Source organism: Pelodiscus sinensis, chromosome 5, assembly GCF_052426305.1.
Source record: "Pelodiscus sinensis isolate ZL-2025 chromosome 5, ASM5242630v1, whole genome shotgun sequence".
In the NCBI taxonomy this organism is placed as follows: domain Eukaryota; kingdom Metazoa; phylum Chordata; order Testudines; family Trionychidae; genus Pelodiscus; species Pelodiscus sinensis.
In genome coordinates this window covers 44,840,853-44,853,143 of record NC_143056.1, presented here as the reverse complement: position 1 = coordinate 44,853,143, position 12,291 = coordinate 44,840,853, and the positions used below count along the sequence as shown (strand labels likewise).

The following is a 12,291-nucleotide window of genomic DNA, read 5'->3' as shown; positions in this document are numbered from 1 at the left end:
CATCATAGAGACTAACCAAAATATATAGGATCACGAGCTTTTGTGGGCAAAGTTTATCTGATGAAGTGGGTTTTACCCACTAACATTCATATTTTTGCTACTCTCTAACGGTACATCTACACTTGCCCCCCAGCTCGGACCAGGGAGGCAAATGAAGCACACCGAAGTCGCCAATGAAGCACGGGACCCAAACATCCCACGCTTGCCCGGCACATTCCCATCCGGCCGCCATCCCAAAATGCCGGTTGCCCGATCCAACCCGCCGCGCGCAGACACGGCAGTCCAATCCAAAACTCCTCCCTCGAATCAACCGTCACTCCTTGTGCAATGAGGAGTAACAGTTAATTCAAGGGAAGGGTCCTGGATCGGACCACCGCATCCACGCGCGGCAAGTCAAATCGGGCAACCGGCACTTCAAAATGGCAACCGGCCGCAAACACGCCAATCAAGTGCAAGACATTCAAATCTCATGCCTCATCAGCAACCCCGGCACGCCTCACCTGCCTCCCCAGTCCGAACCCGGGGGCAAGTGTAGACATACCCTAAGGTGCCACAGGACTACTCGTTGTTTTCTCTGCTGTTTGGCTGGATAATCATAGAATCATTGAACACTAGAACTGAAAGGGACCTCGAGAGGTCATTGAGTCTGGTCCCTGCCCTCATGGCAGGACCAGGTACCATCTAGACTATCCCTGATAGATGTCTATCTAACTTGCTCTTAAATATCTCCAGAGATGGAGATTCCACAACCTCCCTAGGCAATTTATTCCAGTGTTTAACCACCTTGACAGATAAGAAGCTTTTCCTAATTTTGACTCAGAGCGAATCAGATTCTAGCTGTTATTGTGGTAGTGAGTGCTTGGAAGGAAGGACTGTCACTCCAGAAGAGTAAATATCACTTTTAAAGGGTGGTTCATGGGAAGATTGCTAATATATTTTAAGATGTTTTTAGAGCTTAGATACTTCATAAACTGTGAACTGGAAAATAAACACTTTTTTGCCAATCCACACCGAATTTTAGATCTATCATTTGGAACAGGGTTTCCCAAACTTTTTGACACGGGGACCAGTAAATCCATTCATGAACTTTTGGAGGACTGGTAATATTCATTTGCATATTCATTAGTCAAATGATGAATATTTAAATAAGTTGTTTCTGGTCCTCCCAAAACCCCCAGTGCCAGCTTTAGCCAAGCTTTTGATATGGTCACCCACAATATTCTTGCCAGCAAGTTAAGGAATATGGATTGGATAAATGGACTGTAAGACAGACAGAAAGGGTTTCCCAAACTTTTTGGGAAATGGCTGGAATGTTCAAAAAAGGGTAGTACCCTTCCCATTCATCACAGAAAGTCAAACTGGAGGCAACCTCAGAAAGAAAACCAAGTAAGAAGTCAGCTCTGGACTTAACCAATCTCTGCCCAGGCCCTAAACCATCTTAGTGCCTCACACCTGCTACTTGAGACAAGCAATCTTGACAATGAGGTCCTGGTGTTTTGTTGCCCAGTGCTGTTTCAGAGGACAGAGAGTTCAGTGAAACAGAGCTATTAGCTAAAGGTTAGGCTTCATGTCTGTGTAATACAGGTACCACTTCTGTGAGCTCAGATCTGACTGCAATGAGTGCTAAATAAATGCTTGCCTATATGACAATCTCTGTTGACTCTTTCTGTTAGTGTGTTTGTCGCAGTTATATGTCTAACTAAATGTCTAATTTTAATGTCTGAATAGCAAGTATCTGGAAATGGTATTTGGCCAAATATAAACAGGTAGAGTAGAAATCAACTATCCCATATTGAACTGGAACTTTTATTACAATAAGGTTCTACTAGTAAGCACAATCCCATTGATATGTAATAGAGACAGCAATTTATAAAAGAAGAACTTGAAATTGGTTACAATTTAAATTGCATTAATTAATTAGACACCTAAGGCAAGAACATAAACAAAATGTTACAAACCTTAAAGCTGCTTGTTTGGTTATTTTTAAAAAAACATTTCTTTATTCAACTCTCTCTCTTTCTAGGTCCTTTCATAGGCATGGAGACTTTAAGGCCAGAAGGGACCATCATGATCATCTTGTCTGATCTCCTCCACGTTGCAGGCCACAGAATCTCGCCCACCCACTCCTGCAACAAAGCCCTAACTTTTGCTGAGTTACTGAAGCCATCAAATAATGATTTAAAGACTTCAAGTTACAGAGAAACCACCATTTAAACTAATTTAAACCAGCAAGAGACCCATGTTCCAAGCTTCAGAAGAAGCTGAGATCCTACCCCGTTTCCAGGATCTCTGCCAATCTGGCCTGGGAAAAAAAATCCTTCTCAGTCTTATGGCAATTACTTGAACCCTGAACATGTAGGCAAGACCCACCAGCCAGACACCTGGGAAATAATTCTCTGCACTTACTCAGAATCCTCTCCATTTAGTGTCCCATCTACAGCCACTTTGTTACTTTGCTACAGGGTCTTTGTTACTAGCAGTCAAATATGCTCAATATGCCACCCACTCTCTAAACATATCAAGCTCAGTCTTGAAGCCAGTTATGTTTTTTGCCCCAGTACCTTCCTTGGGAAGATGTTCCAGAACTTCACAGCTCTGATGGCTAGGAGCCTTCATCTAATTTCAAGTTTAAACCTGTTGGCCAATTTAAATCCGTTTGCTCTTGTCAATGTAGTGAGGCAATGGGGCCTCCCTCTGGATGAGAGAGTGAGATACTACTGCCATCCCCTTGGTGGATGATCGGCTAATCATACCACTGAGCCTGCCTACATGCCCTGTGGGGCACCCTGCCAACTGCTGAGCCAGAAGCTCTGGTCTCTCCCAGTAATGTCACAGAGTTGAGGTTAGCCCACAACAGACACTAAGAGTAGCTCACCTCTGGAAAGGCTCAGTCACGGGGACTTGACACAGCATCCAGGTTCATAGCTCTAATGGGATCAAAACCCCAGAAAAATCTATCCTACTCTGCATAAATATTTTACATAGAGCAAGCTCATATGTTGTTCACTCCCTTTATAAAAGAACCCCCACAGATATGTATAGATATGGTCCCCCCAGTAACGATTATTTTTATTAGGTTTATTAATAAACAAAAGTGATTTTATTAAATGTAAAAATTAGGATTTAAGTGATTGCAAATAAGACAGATCAAAGTAAGTTACTAAGCAAAATAAAATAAAACAAAACATGCCAGCTAAGCTTTTATTCTAAGAAACTTGTTAATTGCAATTTCTTACTCTAACAGTAGTTTTAATAATCTTTTTTTCACAAGCAAGGCAGCCTTCTAATTTGGGCACAATCCTTCCCTATATTGGGGTCTCCTCACTGCTGCAGTGTCTCCTGCTGGTCACACTGGGAAATAGCTCTGTTCATGGGAGTGTACCACATTCTGGCCAGTGTCTTCCCTGTTGTTCCTCCACTCTCTGCTGTCTCCATACTCTGGTTCTGGACCTGCATTGCTCCCTGAACCCTGATGTCCTCTTCAGGACACTGCCCTCCAACAGTGCCCACTACTCAGTTCTGCCCTCTTTCAGGGGTATCAGCAGTCCTCAGTCCTTAGACCTGCCACCATGGCCAACTGCAGCCCCGAAGTCTAGCCCCTTGTCTGGGGGCAAGCCATAGTCTGTAAAGGTCACACTCCTTGATGGCAAGATATGGTCAAAGGGGAGACCCAGGTCCACCCACTACACTGGGTCCTGACCCAAGAACCCTATAGAGACAAGTTAGGCATATTTGTATTAAAAACATGTTTTCATAAAAATATGGGCATGCAGTGTCACAAGGCTAACCAAGCCATGTTCCTTGAGACTCCTCTCATAGGCTAGGTTTTCCATTGTTTTGATCATTCTGGTAGCCCTTTTCTTCACTTTATTCTAGTTTGAATTCATCTTTCTTAAACATGGAAACCCAGAATTGCCCACAATATTCCCATAACACTTCCATTTCACTACTGCAAATACCTCGCCTGATGTATCCTAAGATTGCATTAGCCTTTTTCATGGCCATATCACAGTGGAGGGTCATAGTCTTCCTATGATTAATCAATATTCGCAGGTCTTTCTCCTTCTCTTTCACGTCTAACTGATACATCCCCAGTTTATAGCAAAAATTCTTGTAAGTCACTAAGTACATGATTCTGCACTGATCAATTTCATACCATTACTATTACTCCAGTTTTCAGAAGTCCTCTAGATCTTGTGTAATATTTCAGTCATTCTGCATATTGGCAATACTTCTCAACTTTGTCATCCTCAAATTTTGTTAGCACAAGCCAAAGTTATGAATGAAAATGTTAAATGAGATTGGTCCCAAGACTAATTCTTGAGGAAGATCACTCATAATCTTCCTCCAGCCTGATAGTTCAGCTTCCAGCATGACCCATTGTGGTCTCTTTAGGCCAGCTGCTTGTCCATCTTTCAATTCCCATACAATTCCTCATCTTCTCCTATTTAATGAAGAATTTATCATATGGAACTATACCAATGCCTTATTGAAATCCAAGATGACTAGCTCTACTGCATTTCCTTAAGTAGAAAATTAGTTATCTTCTGAAAGAAAGATCAGGTTGGTCTGTCACAATCTACGTTTTATAAAACCATGCATTTTTATATCCACCTCTAAGTCCTTAACTGTTTACTCTCTCAACAGACCTTGCATGCATTCTTCATTTTTATTGCCAACTCCTTTCTTTCCTGTCCAATGACTCCCCTGTTCCATGTGCCGCTTGCATCTCCCAGGAGCACAGAATCTTCCAGCCAGCTCAAACTTCTACTCAGAGTTTGACCCTGTGGCCAGGTAGACTTCTGTCCTGTTGTCAATGCTCTTGGGTAGGCTCATAGTATATAGGATTTGCTGTTTCACTTACTCTGTGGCTGTGTCTACACTGGCACTTTTTTCCGGAAATGCTTAAAACAGAACAGTTTTCCGTTATAAGTATTTCCGGAAAAAGAGCGTCTACATTGGCAGGATGCTTTTCCGGAAAAGCCCTTTTTCCGGAAAAGCGTCCGTGGCCAATGTAGATGCGCTTTTCCGGAAAAAAGCCCCGATCGTCATTTTCGCGATCGGGGCTTTTTTCCGGAAAAGACTACTGTGCTGTCTACACTGGCCCTTTTCCGGAACAGTTTTCTGGAAAAAGTACTTTTGCCTGAGCGGGAACAGCATAGTTTTTCCGGAAAAGCAGCTGATTTCTTACAGTAAATCGTCACTGCTTTTCCGGAAATTCAAGGGGCCAGTGTAGACAGCTCACAGCTTAAACCCCTTCAGCCGCTTTTCCGGAATAAGTGGCCCAGTGTAGACACAGCCTCCATGTCTGGGGGATATGTGTGCCAAAGTGTGGTGTCTTCTGGCTAAGGTGAGGTATCCATCATATTCTTTTCTGCAGGCCTTGGCCATAGGGATTACGTCCGCACAGTGCTTCCCATGAGGTCCTATACTCTGACTGTTACTATGAAGCTTCAAAAAGACTCAACAAACATTTTAGAGGGGTAGCCATGTTAGTCTGTAACTGAGGAATCTCTATCAAGCATTCTTAAAACTTAAATACTCACCCAGAGAAGTGAAAAAACAGATTGACAGAGCCAGACGAATACCCAGGCATCTGTTTCTTCAAGATAGGCCCAACAAAGAAAACAACAGAACACCACTGGTCATCACTTACAGCCCCGCGCTTAAACCCCTTCAGAGCATTACTAACAATCTACAACCTATCCTGGAAAATGACCCCTCACTCTCACAGACCTTGGGGGACAGGCCAGTCCCCACCTACAGACAACTCCCTAACATCAAACAAATTCCAGCAACCATGCAGCACGCCTCCATCATACTCATCCAGGAACCTTCCCCTGCAATCAACTCCAATGCCAACTCTGTCCATACATCTATACAAGCGACATCATCGCAGGACCTAAGCATATAAGCCACCACATCAGAGGCTCATGTAACTGCACATCCACCAATGTGAACTATGCCACCAAATGCCAGCAATGCCCTTCTGCCATGTATATTGGCCAAACTGAACAGTCTCTGTGACAAAGGATTAATGGACACCAATTAGATATTCAAAATGGTAACACACAGAAACTTGTTGGGGAACATTTTAACTTGCCCGGGCACTCACTAATGTATCTAAAAGTGACAATATTATTACAAGGCAATTACAAAAACCAGCTGGAGAAAGAAGCTGCAGAACTTGATTTCATTTACAAGTCTGATACCTGCAATAGAGGTTTAAAAAAATACTTTAACTGGATGGGTCCACTACATTCCACACCCTAATGAAATAAAAATCTACGCCCCGGGTACTTAAAGTACTTAGAACCTATTCTTTCTGCCTTGTTTGCCGTGGACACTCTAATTGACAATATATTTTTTCCTTCTCTTTCCCTCCCCATCCTCTCTCTTTCTTTGCTATTTATTTGGCCCCTGAACTCCTTAACTCCATTCTTCTGAAGAAGTGGGTCGTGCCCAGGAATGCTCATGATACCATCTACACTTTTTGTTAGTCTCTAAAATGCTGCAGGACTATTTGTTGTTTTTTAAATTTAGTCAACAAAAGTTTTTTGGCAAATACCGAAATTTAGGGTAAATTGGAGTTAAACTGTGGCCCAATGCTAGGCCATGTCTGCACTATAAGATAAGGTCGAATTTATTAAGGTTGATTTTTTGACACCCAATTTTATAAAGTCAAAGGTTCATGACCCCACTGTGCACAATAATTCAACATAGTTTGAAGTAGCATGTTCCCAGTAAGTACCCTCCACTTTAAGAGCAATGCATTATGGGTAGCTATCCCATAGTTCCTGTACCCCTTTGCATTCTGGCTTATGCTCCCAGTTCACGCTGGGACCAAAACTATGCAGCGGGTGGTTTTGGGGGCATGTCATCAGTGTCCCATAGTGCACTCGTCTCCCCATCCTCCCCTGCTTGAAAGCAATGGCAAACAGTTTTTTCACTCCCTTCTTTTCCCTTCTTATCCATACAGATGCCATAGCAGTGTAAGATCCTGTTGAGCATCATAGTATTATGGCAATCATATTAACCAGGGTGAGCCTTATGCTGGAGTTATATCCGGAATGTATCTAGGATCAGCCAGAACAAGGATGAATCTCGGGAGTCCATGAACACTCTCTTTTGCAAAGCACTTGGGTTGAGCGAATGGCAAATGCAATCGCTAGCAATCTGGTCACAGTGGCACACCGGTTCTAGTACCGTGAGACAAGCACAGACTGATGGACCCACATATTGATGCAGCTATGGGACAATCAGCAGTGGCTGCAAAACATTCACATGTAAGACCACTTTCATGGAAGTTTGCGAATTGCTTCCCCTTGCCCGGAAATGCAAGAATATCAGAATGAGACTTGCTCTGACAGCGGAGAAGTGAGTGGCAGTTGCCATGTAGAAGCCTGCAATGCCAGACAGCTACCAGTCAGTTGGGGATCAATTCAGAATGGGGGCGGTTGTGATCAAAGTACCCAAGGCAATCAGTATCCTTCTGCTATGGGGGCCACATGCACCCTCAAGTTGGGAGGGGCTGGCCAGCAGGAGGAGTCCACGAGGCAAGGCCCTCCCCTTCTTCTATGCTCTCACTGGCACCGGTGGCAGGTAAAGCACAGGCTGGGCGGCTCCAGCCCGTGCGGCGCTGCTTCCCAGGTAGGCTGCTCCAGGGTGTGCTGGTAAGAGGCAGAGATGGGTGGAGCAAGGGTGGGATGGGGGTAGAACAAGGGGCAGGGAGACGCAGGGCCGGAGACCTCCCACTCACCCCTTTTACTAGTCCCCACTGATCAAATGTGTTGCTAAGGTGTGCTGCCTGCTCTGAAGTCTGCTTGCCATGCTGGCCACACAGGAAATTAAAATCATTTTTTCATAGGGTTTTTCCTGTTCACCTGGAGAGCAGCAGAATTGAAAGTCCTGGCTAGAGTGGTCACTGCAGGGCACTGTGGGACACCTCCCAGAGACCAAGAGCTCTAACTTTCACAGCGCTGTGTCTGCACTCCCGTAAAGTTGACCATGCAAGGTCAAATTTAGTGTAACTTCTTGTGAAAAGTATCAAAATACTTTAACGGCCTTTGAAGTCCACAGAATGGGCTTGGTGGCATGGTCTCATTATTTAGATATTCGACCTAAGGCAGCTAAGTTCATCCTAAACCCCCAGTCTAGGCTAGAATCTAATTTTGAGAAAATATGAAAATCCAGAGCATAGAATTTGTGATGCTACAAGAAACAGTAAGGGATTCCTGTTTGCCAAAGCAAAATGAAGGACTAGGGAGAAAACAGGCCCACTTACAAGTGAAAATAATTACATTAAGGGGGACAGCAATATCAACCTTTTTTTTAAATCTGTCTTCAGCAAGAAACATGTAGAGAAAAAAGTGGTAATTAAGGAAGGAAGAACCTATACAAATAACTGTTGATAAAGAGCAGGTGTGGGATTGTTTTGACAATGTGAAGATGTTCAGAGCTGCTGCTTCAATTGACACACACTCTAGGGTGGTAAGGGAATTAAATGTGGAACTCACTGACACAGAGTGGAGCAGTCCTAAACCCAGAGGAACTGAGAGAGGCATAATAACTCATGTCTGCACATTGCTTCACAGAGCAATCCAACACCAATTTGGGAGGCGGGGACAATGTACTGCACTACCTCTTAGAAAGAGGTGCATGCATGTGCCCTCCCAGCAATGAAGGAGATAGAGCCTTAATCCCTTCTCCACTTTGCCTCTGTTGGAAGGAGACTCCGGAGGGCTCCAGGAGGTAGCACTCACTCTGAGCTGAAAAGTGCAGGAATAGCAACTATGCTGTCCCCTGTGTGGGTGGTAAAAGGGGGAGACGTCTACCATTTGCAGACCACCAAATTGCCAGGCATGACCAGCCCCTCAGTGTGGTACTCATGGCTGTAAGGAGGAGGAATAAAATGAAATTAAGAAAGGGAAAGTACCAGTGGCCCCTGCCACTGAGCTGTTTCATGTGTGGAACCTTCTCCCAAGTGATAGGGAAAGAGCCATATCACTTGGGACTTCTCAAACTAGACTGGGCAGAATGCCAAAAAGCACACAGGTGGGCATAATCTAGCATGGGCTGTGGAAGCTGGGCTGGCTGAAGGCCTGTCTACATTAGGAAATGGGTTGTTAAGACTGAGTCTTCCTGTAAACACTTCAGTTTCGTCCATACTTCCTGTCCCAGTGTTCTTTAGACACAGGTAGCCAACTCCATCACAAGGTTATCATGGTGTCTGTAAGAAAGCAGGACTTGGTTGAAGAGCAGCCGCTTCAAACTAAACCCAGATTAAACTAAACTAAGAAAAAACCAGAGAGAAGGAAGTGCCCATATCACTGTGGGATTTTCTTTCTTATGGAAAGAGTCTATTGCCTTGTTGGTCAAGTAGTACAGCACCGTCATTGATCAGCCTGGATGTTTACACATGAACATGCTGAGAAATTTTTCAGTTGCTCCCAACTTGCTAAGAGACTTCATCCCTTTCTCCCAGACAATGATCAAGCCACAGCGATCCATGCATTTTGCAGCTCCAGTCTGAATTACTCTAACTTGCTGTTTCTGGGATTAAACACGGAAGCCTTTCAGAGACTGTATCGAGCATCCATCTGCTGATTCCTATATCACTTCCTTCGCCAAGTGAAAGCTTTAGTCTTGGTCCTCAAAGGCATCAGTGATTCAGACCCAGTCATATTAGGGATCACATCTCCATCCATGCCCCTCTGGAAAAATGCATCTGACAACACACAGGATGAAACCAGGTAAGAATTGGAGATAAATCAGAAGTTGACTGCTAAAAGTTCCCAAAGGAGGTCAGAATAATCCAAAGTCTGCTACATCTGGGACACACTGTAAAACTCTTTTTTTAATGAAGTTTCTCTACCATAGCTGAAAGAGGTTTTATATTATAAAAGATAACTTTAAAATTAAAAGGGCAGGAACCCCTTACCTGGGAGTCTCCAGGGAACTTGGAATGAGATACTGAAAAAGTTGATTTGGGCTGTCTGAGGCCCAGAAAACAAAAAAGAGTAGTTAGCTGCCTCCTGGATTTCTGGAAGGAAAGGTATCAAGAAGGGCAAAGCATATGCAGATGAGTGCAAGAGAACATCCCAGTAACGGTTACCCCTACACCCTGTGCTTTAAGCTATTAATACATCTACTGGCTGTCTCCTGCATCAGTCAATCTTTTGCCTTCACTCACACTCAGCAGTGGAAGGATATCACCTCCCTCAAGTGCATCTACTGTTATCTTCCCAGGTCACTGAAGTCATGCTGCTGCTATCTTATGTTCCTTTGCTAAAGTCATTTTGTTCCCACATGAATGACCATAAATTGCAACTTCCTCAAATGTTCCCCTTTCCCCTTTTTATTTCACTGTTTGTCCTGGTCATCTCCTGTGTTTATCTATCACCTTTGATCTCAAACCACTTTACAAATAGGCTGCGTCTAGACTGGCATGATTTTGTGGAAATACTTTTAACGGAAAAGTTTTTCGGTTAAAAGTATTTCCACAAAAGCGCGTCTAGATTGGCAAGGATGCTTTTGCGCAAAAGCATCCGTGGCCAGTCTAGACGCAATTTTGCGCAAGAAAGCCCCGGTCACCATTTTAGCCATCAGGGCTTTTTTGCGCAAAACAATTCTTCCCTGTCTACACTCACCCTCTTGAGCAAGTATTTTTGCGCAAGAGGGCTTTTTCCCAAGCGGGAGCATGGAAGTATTTGCGCAAGAAGCACTGATTTTGTACATTACAAAGTCAGTGCTCTTGCGCAAATTCAAGCGGCCAGTGTAGACAGCTGGCAAGTTTTTGCAAAAGCAGTTGCTTTTCCGCAAAATCTTGCCAGTCTAGATGCACCCATAGTGTAGCTAGGAATCATTTTACCTCCCCTTGGAATGCAACACCTCTCTAAAGTAAAGGTAGCAGCTGTGGAAATAGGAACTGCAGTTCTAGGTAATAGTGTAGGGCAGGTAGTGAAGAAGACAACTGCGTCCATCTGAGGCAGTTTTAAAGAGAAGGAAAGTTATTACTTGAGTTGAAATTTGGCCAGGATGCTGGGGATAATGCTCAATCTGTCACAAATTGTGTTTGTCAGGCTGAAAGCTTGGTGAAGTGGTGACAAATCCAAGCCTGACTCTGCTGTGATAGACTCTGTGCAGGCCTCTGTCCCTAGAACATTGCTCAAAGGACCTCAGCCACAGAATTTGAGGTGGTGTCTGTTTTTTTCTGTCAAATTTCATATCACTGCGGGATGGGTAAATATAACTAACTTGCCTCAACACCACCTTCCCTCTCCATTTGTCATGAGGCACCTCTCTCTGCCAAGCATTTTCTTCCAAAAGAAGGCATTGCTAGTCTGACTTTTCTGCACCATGCACAAGGCCACCCCAAACAGCAGTCTTAGCATTAACCAGTGGAATGGATAGGTTATTGGCCTTTGTTAAAACAATAATATGCATTGAAACTATAAATCTTAACCACACACACAATGTAGGTAGATTAGTAATATTGTTCTCAAGTTACATATAGGGAAACTGAAGAAGTGCATATGCATTAAGTCAGCATCAGAGCGAGGTGCTCTGAGCAATGCTCTAGGGACAAAGCCCTGGACAGAATCTATTTGAGCAGAGTCCGGAAGCTCCTGGTCTCCTGTTCATGTGCAGCCCATTACATGGCACTGCCCTCCAACCCAGAAATCACAGTGCCCAGCTGGTGGGTAGTTGGAAAGTTCCTTCAGAACCTGAACTACAAGCCCAGTTCTGCAGAGTGAGATGGGCTGCACAGGATTTATGTTTGGGGCCTGTTGACATCCCATTGTGCCTTCCTCAACTCCTCTGTATCACCTAAGGAGGAGACATGCAGTTTGTCCTTGGGTTCTACTGAAAGTGCAGTTCTTCTGGGGGTAGGCACAGCCAGGTTTGTGATGTATGGGATGATTAATTGTGAGAGCACCCAGCATGTGGTCACTATTCCCCAGACACAGTGAGACAGTTCCTGCCCCAAAGAGTAGCATAAAGGCTACACTAAAGTGATGTTCACTATTGTCTAGTCTCCTGAGCCATGAGGTCAGGTCTAGACAAGACAGCCACTAGCAGGGAGCCTCCCAATGTGTATGTATGTCAGTGCCAATGCTCAAATATCAGGGCCTCTCTCTCCTGTGCCTGAGTTCTCACTGGGAGTGGTGGCAGCTTTCGGAGATTCCTCATTAGGTCACTGGCCTCAGGAGTTGGACTCTCCCCTCCCCCACCTCTGTACACAACTGTTCCTCATTTACATAAATTATCTCTATTCAATTATCTGTCCAG

At 44.2% G+C, this 12,291-nt stretch overlaps 1 protein-coding gene across 1 annotated transcript in view; it reads left to right on the top strand.

Moving 5' to 3' along the window:
• Positions 1-7,478, top strand: part of LIN52 (lin-52 DREAM MuvB core complex component) — a 136,456-nt gene extending 128,978 nt beyond the window's left edge. Inside the window, exon 8 of the transcript XR_016349623.1 lies at positions 2,024-7,478. The gene's annotated coding sequence lies outside the window, so the exon portion shown is untranslated. The remainder of the gene's footprint in view (positions 1-2,023) is intronic.
• The last annotated feature ends 4,813 nt before the right edge of the window (positions 7,479-12,291 follow it).